We start from the raw sequence: 12,205 nt of genomic DNA on the forward strand, positions 1-12,205 counted from the left end.
AGCTTTGAGTAAGTTAACCAGTTATCCTAGAGGTTGGAGCTTTGCGTAAGTTACCCAGTTATCCTAGAAGAGCTTTGTGTTAGTTAACCAGTTATCCTAGAGGAGCTTTAAGTTAGTTAACCAGTTATCCTGGAGGAGCTTTGAGTAAGTTAACCAGTTAACATAAAGGAGCTTTGAGTTAGTTAACCAGTTTTCCTAGAGGAGCTTTGAGATAGTTAACCAGTTATCCTAGAGGAGCTTTGAGATAGTTAACCAGTTATCCTAGAGCAGCTTTGAGTTAGTTAACCAGTTATCCAAGAGGTTGGAGCTTTGCGTAAGTTACCCAGTTATCCTAGAAGAGCTTTGTGTTGTTTAACCAGTTATCATAGAGGAGCTTTAAGTTAGTTAACCAGTTAACCTAGAGTAGCTTTGAGTTAGTTAACCAGTTATCCCGGAGGAGCTTTGAGTTAGTTAACCAGTTATCCTAGAGGTTGGAGCTTTGAGTTAGTTAACCAGTTATCATAGAGGAGCTTTGAGAAAGTTAACCAGTTATCCTAGAGGAGCTTTGAGTTAGTTAACCAGTTATCCTAGAGGTTGGAGCTTTGAGTTAGTTAACCAGTTATCCTAGAGGAGCTTTGAGTTATTTAACCAGTTATACTAGAGGTTTGAGCTTTGAGTTAGTTAACAAGTTATCATAGAGGAGCTTTGAGAAAGTTAACCAGTTACCCTAGAGAAGCTGTGAGTTAGTTAACCAGTTATCCTAGAGGTTGGAGCTTTGAGTAAGTTAACTAGTTATCATAGAGGGGCTTTGAGTTAGTTAACCAGTTATCCTAGAGGTTGGAGCTTTGAGTAAGATAACTAGTTATCCTAGAGGGTCTTTGAGTTAGTTAACCAGTTATCCTAGAGGTTGGAGCAATAAGTTAGTTAACCAGTTATCCTAGAGGTTGGAACTTTGAGTAAGTTAACCAGTTATCTGAGAGGAGCTTTGAGTTAGTTAACCAGTTATCATAGAGGAGATTTGAGTTAGTTAACCAGATATCCTAGAGGAGCTTTGAGTTAGTTAACCAGTTATCCAAGAGGAGATTTGAGTTAGTTAACCAGATATCCTAGAGGTTGGAGCTTTGAGTTAGTTAACCAGTTATCCTAGTAGTTGGAGCTTTGAGTTAGTTAACCAGTTAACCTAAAGGAGCTATGAGTTAGTTAACCAGTTATCAAAGAGGAGCTTTGAGTTAGTTAACCAGTTATCCTAGAAGAGCGTTGAGTTAGTTAACCAGTTATCCTAGAGGGGCTTTGAGTTATTTAACCAGTTATCCTAGAGGAGCTTTGAGTTAGTCAACCAGTTATCCTAGAGGTTGGAGATTTGAGTAAGTTAACCAGTTATCCTAGAGGGGCTTTGAGTTAGTTAACCAGTTATCCTAGAGGTTGGAGCTTTGAGTAAGTTAACCAGTTATCAGAGAGAAGCTTTGAGTTGGTTAACCAGTTATCCTAGAGGTTTGAGATTTGAGTTAGTTAACCAGTTATCCTAGAGGTTTGAGCTTTGAGTTAGTTAACCAGTTATCTTAGAGGAGCTTTAAGTTAGTTAACCAGTTTTCCTAGAGTAGCTTTGAGTTAGTTAACCAGTTATCCTAGAGGAGCTTTGAGTTAGTTAACCAGTTATCCTAGAGGAGCTTTGAGTTAGTTAATCAGTTATCCTAGAGGCTGGAGCTTTGAGTTAGTTAACCACTTATCCTAGAGGAGCTTTGAGTTAGTTAACCAGTTATCCTAGAGGTTGGAGCTTTGAGTAAGGTACCCAGTTATCCTAGAACAGCTTTGTGTTAGTTAACCAGTTATCCTAGAGTAGCTTTAAGTTAGTCAACCAGTTAACCTAGAGGAGCTTTGAGTTAGTTAACCAGTTATCCTAGAGGAGCTTTGAGTTAGTTAACCAGTTATCCTAGAGAAGCTTTGAGAAAGTTAACCAGTTAACCAAGAGGTTGGAGCATTGAGTTAGTTAACCAGTTATCTTAGAGGAGCTTTGAGTAAGTTAACCAGTTATCCTAGAGGTTGGAGCTTTGAGTTAGTTAGCCTGTTATCCTAGTAGTTGGAGCTTTGAGTTAGTTAACCAGTTAACATAAAGGAGCGTTGAGTTAGTTAACCAGTTAACCTATAGGAGCTTTGAGTTAGTTAACCAGTTATCCTAGAGGTTGGAGCTTTGAGTTAGTTAACCAGTTAACCTAAAGGAGCGTTGAGTTAGTTAACCAGTTAACCTAGAGGAGCTTTGAGTTAGTTAACCAGTTATCCTAGAGGAGCTTTGAGTTAGTTAACCAGTTATCCTAGAGGAGCTTTGAGTTAGTTAACCAGTTATCCTAGAGTTTGGAGCTTTGAGTTAGTTAACCAGTTATCCAAGAGGTTGGAGCTTTGAGTTAGTTAACCAGTTATCCTAGAGGTTGGAGCTTTGCGTAAATTACCCAGTTTTCCTCGAAGAGCTTTGAGTTAGTTAACCAGTTATCATAGAGGAGCTTTGAGTTAGTTAACCAGTTAACCTAGAGGAGCTTTGCGTTAGTTAACCAGTTATCCTAGAGGAGCTTTGAGTTAGTTAACCAGTTATCTTAGAGGAGCTTTGAGTTAGTTAACCAGTTATCTTAGAGGAGCTTTAAGTAAGTTAACCAGTTATCCTAGAGTTGCTTTGAGTTAGTTAACCAGTTATCCAAGAGGTTGGAGCTTTGAGTAAGTTAACCAGTTATCCTAGAGGAGCTTTGAATTATTAGTTAACCAGTGATCCTAGAGGAGCTTTGAGTTAGTTAATCAGTTATCCTAGAGGCTGGAGCTTTGAGTTAGTTAACCAGTTATCCTAGAGGAGCTTTGAGTTAGTTAACCAGTTATCCTAGAGGTTGGAGCTTTGAGTAAGGTACCCAGTTATCCTAGAACAGCTTTGTGTTAGTTAACCAGTTATCCTAGAGTAGCTTTAAGTTAGTCAACGTGTTAACCTAGAGGAGCTTTGAGTTAGTTAACCAGTTATCCTAGAGGAGCTTTGAGTTAGTTAACCAGTTATCCTAGAGAAGCTTTGAGAAAGTTAACCAGTTAACCAAGAGGTTGGAGCATTGAGTTAGTTAACCAGTTATCTTAGAGGAGCTTTGAGTAAGTTAACCAGTTATCCTAGAGGTTGGAGCTTTGCGTAAGTTACCCAGTTATCCTAGAAGAGCTTTGTGTTAGTTAACCAGTTATCCTAGAGGAGCTTTAAGTTAGTTAACCAGTTATCCTGGAGGAGCTTTGAGTAAGTTAACCAGTTAACATAAAGGAGCTTTGAGTTAGTTAACCAGTTTTCCTAGAGGAGCTTTGAGATAGTTAACCAGTTATCCTAGAGGAGCTTTGAGATAGTTAACCAGTTATCCTAGAGCAGCTTTGAGTTAGTTAACCAGTTATCCAAGAGGTTGGAGCTTTGCGTAAGTTACCCAGTTATCCTAGAAGAGCTTTGTGTTGTTTAACCAGTTATCATAGAGGAGCTTTAAGTTAGTTAACCAGTTAACCTAGAGTAGCTTTGAGTTAGTTAACCAGTTATCCCGGAGGAGCTTTGAGTTAGTTAACCAGTTATCCTAGAGGTTGGAGCTTTGAGTTAGTTAACCAGTTATCATAGAGGAGCTTTGAGAAAGTTAACCAGTCATCCTAGAGGAGCTTTGAGTTAGTTAACCAGTTATCATAGAGGAGCTTTGAGAAAGTTAACCAGTTACCCTAGAGAAGCTGTGAGTTAGTTAACCAGTTATCCTAGAGGTTGGAGCTTTGAGTAAGTTAACTAGTTATCATAGAGGGGCTTTGAGTTAGTTAACCAGTTATCCTAGAGGTTGGAGCTTTGAGTAAGATAACTAGTTATCCTAGAGGGTCTTTGAGTTAGTTAACCAGTTATCCTAGAGGTTGGAGCAATAAGTTAGTTAACCAGTTATCCTAGAGGTTGGAACTTTGAGTAAGTTAACCAGTTATCTGAGAGTAGCTTTGAGTTAGTTAACCAGTTATCATAGAGGAGATTTGAGTTAGTTAACCAGATATCCTAGAGGAGCTTTGAGTTAGTTAACCAGTTATCCAAGAGGAGATTTGAGTTAGTTAACCAGATATCCTAGAGGTTGGAGCTTTGAGTTAGTTAACCAGTTATCCTAGTAGTTGGAGCTTTGAGTTAGTTAACCAGTTAACCTAAAGGAGCTATGAGTCAGTTAACCAGTTATCAAAGAGGAGCTTTGAGTTAGTTAACCAGTTATCCTAGAAGAGCATTGAGTTAGTTAACCAGTTATCCTAGAGGGGCTTTGAGTTATTTAACCAGTTATCCCGGAGGAGCTTTGAGTTAGTTAACCAGTTATCCTAGAGGTTGGAGCTTTGAGTTAGTTAACCAGTTATCATAGAGGAGCTTTGAGAAAGTTAACCAGTCATCCTAGAGGAGCTTTGAGTTAGTTAACCAGTTATCATAGAGGAGCTTTGAGAAAGTTAACCAGTTACCCTAGAGAAGCTGTGAGTTAGTTAACCAGTTATCCTAGAGGTTGGAGCTTTGAGTAAGTTAACTAGTTATCATAGAGGGGCTTTGAGTTAGTTAACCAGTTATCCTAGAGGTTGGAGCTTTGAGTAAGATAACTAGTTATCCTAGAGGGTCTTTGAGTTAGTTAACCAGTTATCCTAGAGGTTGGAGCAATAAGTTAGTTAACCAGTTATCCTAGAGGTTGGAACTTTGAGTAAGTTAACCAGTTATCTGAGAGTAGCTTTGAGTTAGTTAACCAGTTATCATAGAGGAGATTTGAGTTAGTTAACCAGATATCCTAGAGGAGCTTTGAGTTAGTTAACCAGTTATCCAAGAGGAGATTTGAGTTAGTTAACCAGATATCCTAGAGGTTGGAGCTTTGAGTTAGTTAACCAGTTATCCTAGTAGTTGGAGCTTTGAGTTAGTTAACCAGTTAACCTAAAGGAGCTATGAGTTAGTTAACCAGTTATCAAAGAGGAGCTTTGAGTTAGTTAACCAGTTATCCTAGAAGAGCATTGAGTTAGTTAACCAGTTATCCTAGAGGGGCTTTGAGTTATTTAACCAGTTATCCTAGAGGAGCTTTGAGTTAGTCAACCAGTTATCCTAGAGGTTGGAGATTTGAGTAAGTTAACCAGTTATCCTAGAGGGGCTTTGAGTTAGTTAACCAGTTATCCTAGAGGTTGGAGCTTTGAGTAAGTAAACCAGTTATCAGAGAGAAGCTTTGAGTTGGTTAACCAGTTATCCTAGAGGTTTGAGATTTGAGTTAGTTAACCAGTTATCCTAGAGGTTTGAGCTTTGAGTTAGTTAACCAGTTATCTTAGAGGAGCTTTAAGTTAGTTAACCAGTTATCCTAGAGTTGCTTTGAGTTAGTTAACCAGTTATCCAAGAGGTTGGAGATTTGAGTAAGTTAACCAGTTATCCTAGAGGAGCTTTGAATTATTAGTTAACCAGTGATCCTAGAGGAGCTTTGAGTTAGTTAACCAGTTATCCTAGAGGTTGGATCTTCAAGTAAGTTAACCAGTTATCCTAGAGGAGCTTTGAGTTAGTTAACCAGTTATCTTAGAGGAGCTTTGAGTTAGTTAACCAGTTATCTTAGAGGAGCTTTAAGTTAGTTAACCAGTTTTCCTAGAGTAGCTTTGAGTTAGTTAACCAGTTATCCTAGAGGAGCTTTGAGTTAGTTAACCAGTTATCCTAGAGGAGCTTTGAGTTAGTTAATCAGTTATCCTAGAGGCTGGAGCTTTGAGTTAGTTAACCAGTTATCCTAGAGAAGCTTTGAGAAAGTTAACCAGTTAACCAAGAGGTTGGAGCATTGAGTTAGTTAACCAGTTATCTTAGAGGAGCTTTGAGTAAGTTAACCAGTTATCCTAGAGGTTGGAGCTTTGCGTAAGTTACCCAGTTATCCTAGAAGAGCTTTGTGTTAGTTAACCAGTTATCCTAGATTAGCTTTAAGTTAGTTAACCAGTTAACCTAGAGTAGCTTTGAGTTAGTTAACCAGTTATCCTGGAGGAGCTTTGAGTAAGTTAACCAGTTAACATAAAGGAGCTTTGAGTTAGTTAACCAGTTATCCAAGAGGTTGGAGCTTTGCGTAAGTTACCCAGTTATCCTAGAAGAGCTTTGTGTTAGTTAACCAGTTAATCTAGAGTAGCTTTGAGTTAGATAACCAGTTATTCTAGAGGTTTGAGCTTTGAGTAAGTTAACCAGTTATCCTAGAGGAGCTTTGAGTAAGTTTTTTGTCCTTTGGATGGGGTCATTGTCATATTTTGGGGGCAAAGCCATGGTAACCAAAATAATGGCCAGCCAATCATTTTTATACATGACCATAAGTGTAACGGTTTTCTGTATGAGAAGGAGAGTCGGACCAAAATGCAGCGTGTAGATTGCGATCCATGTTTTAATGAACAAACGTAAAACACGAATTAATGCAAACACCACAAAATAAAGAATGTGATGAATGTAACGAAAACCTAAAACAGCCTATCTGGTGAAAAACACATAGACAGGAACAATCACCCACAAACACACAGTGAAACCCAGGCTACCTAAATATGGTTCCCAATCAGAGACAATGACGAACACCTGCCTCTGACTGAGAACCATATCAGGCTGAACATAGAAATAGACAAACAAGACATGAAACATAGAATACCCACTCAGATCACACCCTGACCAATCAAAACATAGAAAATACAAAGTAAACTATGGTCAGGGCGTGACAGTACCCCCCCCCCCCCAAGGTGCGGACTCCGGCCGCAAAACCTGAACCTATAGGGGAGGGTCTGGGTGGGCATCTGTCCGCGGTGGCGGCTCTGGCGCTGGACGTGGACCCCACTCCATGACAGTTTTAATCCCCCTCCTAAACGTCCCTAAATAGGTTACCCACCACAATGATAACATGGGACAGAGGGACAGCTCGGGACAGAGGTAACTCGGGACAGATGGGTAGCTCAGCACTGAGAGGAAGCTCAGCACTGAGAAGAAGCTCAGCACTGAGAGGAAGCCCAGGCAGGTAGTAGAAACTACCAGAACCTGGCTGGCTGGCGGTTTCAGCAGATCCTGGTCGACTAGCAGATCTGGAAGAATCTGGTCGACTGGCGGATCTGGGAGAATCTGGTCGACTGGCGGATCTGGGAGAATCTGGTCGACTGGCGGATCTGGGAGAATCTGGTCGACTGGCGGATCTGGGAGAATCTGGTCGACTGGCGGATCTGGGAGAATCTGGTCGACTGGCGGATCTGGGAGAATCTGGTCGACTGGCGGATCTGGGAGAATCTGGTCGACTGGCGGATCTGGGAGAATCTGGACGACTGGCAGATCTGAGAAAGTCTGGATGACTGGCAGATCTGGAAGAGTCTGATCGACTGGCAGATCTGGAAGAGTCTGATCGACTGGCAGATCTGGAAGAGTCTGGTCGACTGGCAGATCTGGAAGAGTCTGGTCGACTGGCAGATCTGGAAGAGTCTGGTCGACTGGCAGATCTGGAAGAGTCTGGTCGACTGGCAGATCTGGAAGAGTCTGGTCGACTGGCAGATCTGGAAGAGTCTGGACGACTGGCAGATCTGGAAGAGTCTGGACGACTGGCAGATCTGGAAGAGTCTGGACGACTGGCAGATCTGGAAGAGTCTGGACGACTGGCAGATCTGGAAGAGTCTGGACGACGGGCAGATCTGGAAGAGTCTGGACGACGGGCAGATCTGGAAGAGTCTGGTCGACTGGCAGATCTGGAAGAGTCTGGTCGACTGGCAGATCTGGAAGAGTCTGGTCGACTGGCAGATCTGGAAGAGTCTGGACGACGGGCAGATCTGGAAGAGTCTGGTCGACGGGCAGATCTGGAAGAGTCTGGTCGACTGGCAGATCTGGAAGAGTCTGGACGACTGGCAGATCTGGAAGAGTCTGGACGACGGGCAGATCTGGAAGAGTCTGGACGACGGGCAGATCTGGAAGAGTCTGGACGACTGGCAGATCTGGAAGAGACTGGTCGACACAGACTGGCTGCTCTGGCTGCTCCATGCTGACTGACAGCTCTGGCTGCTCCATGCTGGCAGACTGCTCTGGCTGCTCCATGCTGACTGGCAGCTCTGGCTGCTCCATGCTGACTGGCGGCCCTGGCTGCTCTGGCTGCTCCATGCTGACTGACAGCTCTGGCTGCTCTGGCTGCTCCATGCTGACTGGCGGCCCTGGCTGCTCTGGCTGCTCCATGCTGACTGGCGGCCCTGGCTGCTCCATGCTGACTGGCGGCCCTGGCTGCTCCCTGCTAACTGGCGGCCCTGGCTGCTCCCTGCTAACTGGCGGCCCTGGCTGCTCCTTACAAACTGGCAGCTCCGGCGGCTCCTTACAAACTGGCAGCTCTGGCGGCTCCTTGCAGACTGGCAGCTTTGGCAGCATCCTGCAGACTGGCAGCTCTGGCGGCTCCTTGCAGACTGGCAGCTCCTTGCAGACTGGCAGCTCTATGCATACTGGCAGCTCCTTGCTGACTGGCAGCTCTATACAAACTTGCAGCTCCATGCAGACTGGCAGCTCCTTGCAGACTGGCAGCTCCTTGCAGACTGGCAGCTCCTTGCAGACTGGCAGCTCCATGCTGACTGGCTGCTCCATGCTGACTGGCGGCCCTGGCTGCTCCATGCTAACTGGCAGCTCTGGCGGCTCCTTGCAGACTGGCAGCTTTAGCGGCATCCTGCAGACAGGCAGCTCTGGCGGCTCCTTGCAGACTGGCAGCTCCATGCAGACTGACAGCTCCTTGCAGGCTGGCAGCTCCTTGCAGACTGGCAGCTCCTTGCAGACTGGCAGCTCCTTGCAGACTGGCTGCTCCATGCTGACTGGCGGCCCTGGCTGCTCCATGCTAACTGGCAGCTCTGGCGGCTCCTTGCAGACTGGCAGCTTTAGCGGCATCCTGCAGACAGGCAGCTCTGGCGGCTCCTTGCAGACTGGCAGCTCCATGCAGACTGACAGCTCCTTGCAGACTGGCAGCTCCTTGCAGACTGGCAGCTCCTTGCAGACTGGCAGCTCCTTGCAGACTGGCAGCTCTGGCTGCTTCATGTAGACTGACAGCTCAGGCTGCTCCATGCAGACTGACAGCTCAGGCTGCTCCATGCAGACTGACAGCTCCTTGCAGGCTGGCAGCTCCTTGCAGACGGGCAGCTCAGGCTGCTCCATGCAGACTGGCAGTTCTGGCTGCGCTGAACAGGCGGGAGACTCCGACAGCGCAGGAGAGGAGAGAGGCTCCGGCTGCGCTGAACAGGCGGGAGACTCCGGCAGCGCAGGAGAGGAGAAAGGCTCTGGCTGCGCTGAACAGGCGGAAGACTCAGATAGCGCATGAGAGGAGAGAGGCTCTGGCTGCGCTGAACAGGCGGGAGACTCCGGCAGCGCAGGAGAGGAGAGAGGCTCTGGCTGCGCTGAACAGTCGGGAGACTCCGATAGCGCAGTAGAGAAGAGAGGCTCTGACTGCGCTGATCAGGCGGGAGACTCCGATAGCGCAGTAGAGAAGAGAGGCTCTGGATGCGCTGAACAGGCGGGAGACTCCGGCAGCGCTGTAGAGAAGGAAGGCTCTAACAGCGCTAAACAGGCGGGAGACTCCGACAGCGCTGGAGAGGAGGAGGGCTCCGACAGCGCTGGACAGGCGAGGCGCACTGTAGGCCTGATGCGTGGTGCTGGCACAGGACGTGCAAGGCTAGGGATGGGCACAGGAGGCCTGATGTGTGAGACTGGAACCAACTTCACCAGCCGACTAAAACGGACCTCAGGACGAGTATGGAGCGCTAACCCAGGTGCCATCAAATCCCTGACACGTTCCGTCAGGCGAATTCTATGCAAAATGCACCAACACAGCAACTCCCTCATTTCTCTCTCCTCCAATTTCCCCATTAACTCCTTCACAGTCTCTGTTTCGCTCACCTCCAACACCGGCTCTGGTTCTGGTCTCCTCCTTGGCTCCTCACGATAAACAGGAAGAGTTGGCTCAGGTCTGGCTCCTGACTCTGCCACACTCTCCCTGAGCCCCCCCCCCCCAAGACATTTTTGGGGGTGACTATGGGGCCTCCGTCCGCGCCGCCTTGCTTGCTTCGCAAACTCCATTCTCCTATATCCTTCCGCGCACTGCTCCATCGAATCCCAGGCGGGCTCCGGCACTCTCCCTGGGTCGGCCGCCCACCTGTCGATCTCCTCCCAAGTCGTATACTCCATACTGTACTCCTCTTTGGGCTGCGCCTGTTGTTTCTTCTCTCGCTGCACCTTTGGGCGGCTACACTCCCCTGGTTTAGCCCAGGGTCCTCTCCCGTCGAGGATTTCCTCCCATGTCCAGAAATCCTTATTGCGCATCTCCTCGCGCTGCTCCTGCCTGTTGACACGCTGCTTGGTCCCTTTGGGGTGGGTGATTCTGTAACGATTTTCTGTATGAGAAGGAGAGTCGGACCAAAATGCAGCGTGTAGATTGCGATCCATGTTTTAATGAACAAACGTAAAACACGAATTAATGCAAACACCACAAAATAAAGAACGTGATGAACGTAACGAAAACCTAAAACAGCCTATCTGGTGAAAAACACATAGACAGGAACAATCACCCACAAACACACAGTGAAACCCAGGCTACCTAAATATGGTTCCCAATCAGAGACAATGACGAACACCTGCCTCTGACTGAGAACCATATCAGGCTGAACATAGAAATAGACAAACAAGACATGAAACATAGAATACCCACTCAGATCACACCCTGACCAATCAAAACATAGAAAATACAAAGTAAACTATGGTCAGGGCGTGACAATAAGCATGATTGTATGTTAATTGTTTAATTAACTCAGGAACCACACCTGTGTGGAAGCACCTGCTTTCAATATACTTTGTATCCCTAATTTATTCAAGTGTTTCCATTATTTTGGCAGTTAGCTGTATATGTGATTGTATACAAATGTAAGCAAGGTTTGATATTATTATGTTTTAGTTAAATATTGTATCTGTTTTGGCTTCTCGCAGCCAATTTGCAGTCTACAAATGATTTGTAATAATGTTCCGGCCCCCTGACCATCAATTCAAGAGTCTAGTTGATCATCCCAGTCCTAGTAGGTCTAGAGTAGGTCCATGCTGTGGAAAGGCAGGATGATATGGCTCTTTTCCGCATTATAATGAGTCAGTCTGGAGATGTTATGGATACACTGGATTCAATATCAATACTGATGTTACTACTCCCCCTGCGGTTGAGGAGAACATACACAAAAATCACAAACACACAAACTGACACACACACACACGTGCAATGAAAAACATGTATTTGTTTTTATATGTGTGTACGTGCTTCTGCGTGTGTCATTTGTGTCTCTGTATATAGTTAGCGCTTGTGTTTCTCAGTATATTTAGGTGTGTGTGAGTGCGTGCGTGCCTTTGTGTGTTTGTTATTGTTGTAGGTGTTTCTCTACTTCAGAGTGGCAACATCCATATTGATATTCAATCCAGTATTCAACAGGAAGCTGTATGTATTCCAACATTATCTTGTAGGCTATCTTCTCTACTCTGACATCCATCGCATAAGCTGTGTGATTCTCTCTCAGACACTCACGGCAACATCGAGGCCAATGGGGTATTACAGTAGAATCCTCTTAATAATATGCAAAACGAAATCCTCAACCAAGGTTTTCCGTTCACTGGGATTATCACGTGAAGCTGATGCATTTATTCCACATATCATGGCTTTTTGAACTTCACCCTTGATTGTGTTTGATCCTGTTGTCTTCCTATAGGCCCTGTGACGTATGTGGCTTGTAACGTCTGTAACTTTGTTAAAGGGACATTTCATTCATAAATGAAAGTTTGTCAAATGTTTTCAGACCTCTAAAGTAATCTAATTTCTAGATGAAAACACATCCCACGACATCCGTTGTGTAAATCCAGCTATACGCCTTCATCACAAATACATTGCAAAGATAAGCACGGTCTAATTCCCTGTTTTTCCTGGTTTACTCTATTTTTATCTTTGGGCTGGAGGCATATAGCTGGATCTACACAACAGATGTTGTGGGATGGGGTTTCATCTTGACATTAGACTACTATAGAGGTCTCAAAACATCTCAAAAATGTTGATTTGAAAGTCTAATGATTGTGTTTCTGCTGTGGTTTTACATCTGACTTAGACTGTTGGTTCTGCTCTGTCTCTGTATCTATCTTTGTCTCTATCTCTATCTCTATCTCTGTCTCTATCTCTGTCTCTGTCTCTATCTCTGTCTCTCTCTGCTCTGTCTCTGCTCTGCTCTGTCTCTCTCT

General features: G+C 45.0%; 1 protein-coding gene across 1 annotated transcript in view; it reads left to right on the forward strand.

The window, feature by feature from the left end:
• The window catches only part of LOC110506127 (protein unc-13 homolog C), a 301,686-nt gene that overhangs the window by 208,668 nt on the left and 80,813 nt on the right, over nt 1-12,205 (forward strand). The gene's annotated exons all lie outside the window — the stretch shown is intronic.

The sequence above is a fragment of the Oncorhynchus mykiss genome, chromosome 26 (genome assembly GCF_057628025.1).
Source record: "Oncorhynchus mykiss isolate SJ-2025 chromosome 26, ASM5762802v1, whole genome shotgun sequence".
In the NCBI taxonomy this organism is placed as follows: Eukaryota; Metazoa; Chordata; class Actinopteri; order Salmoniformes; family Salmonidae; genus Oncorhynchus; species Oncorhynchus mykiss.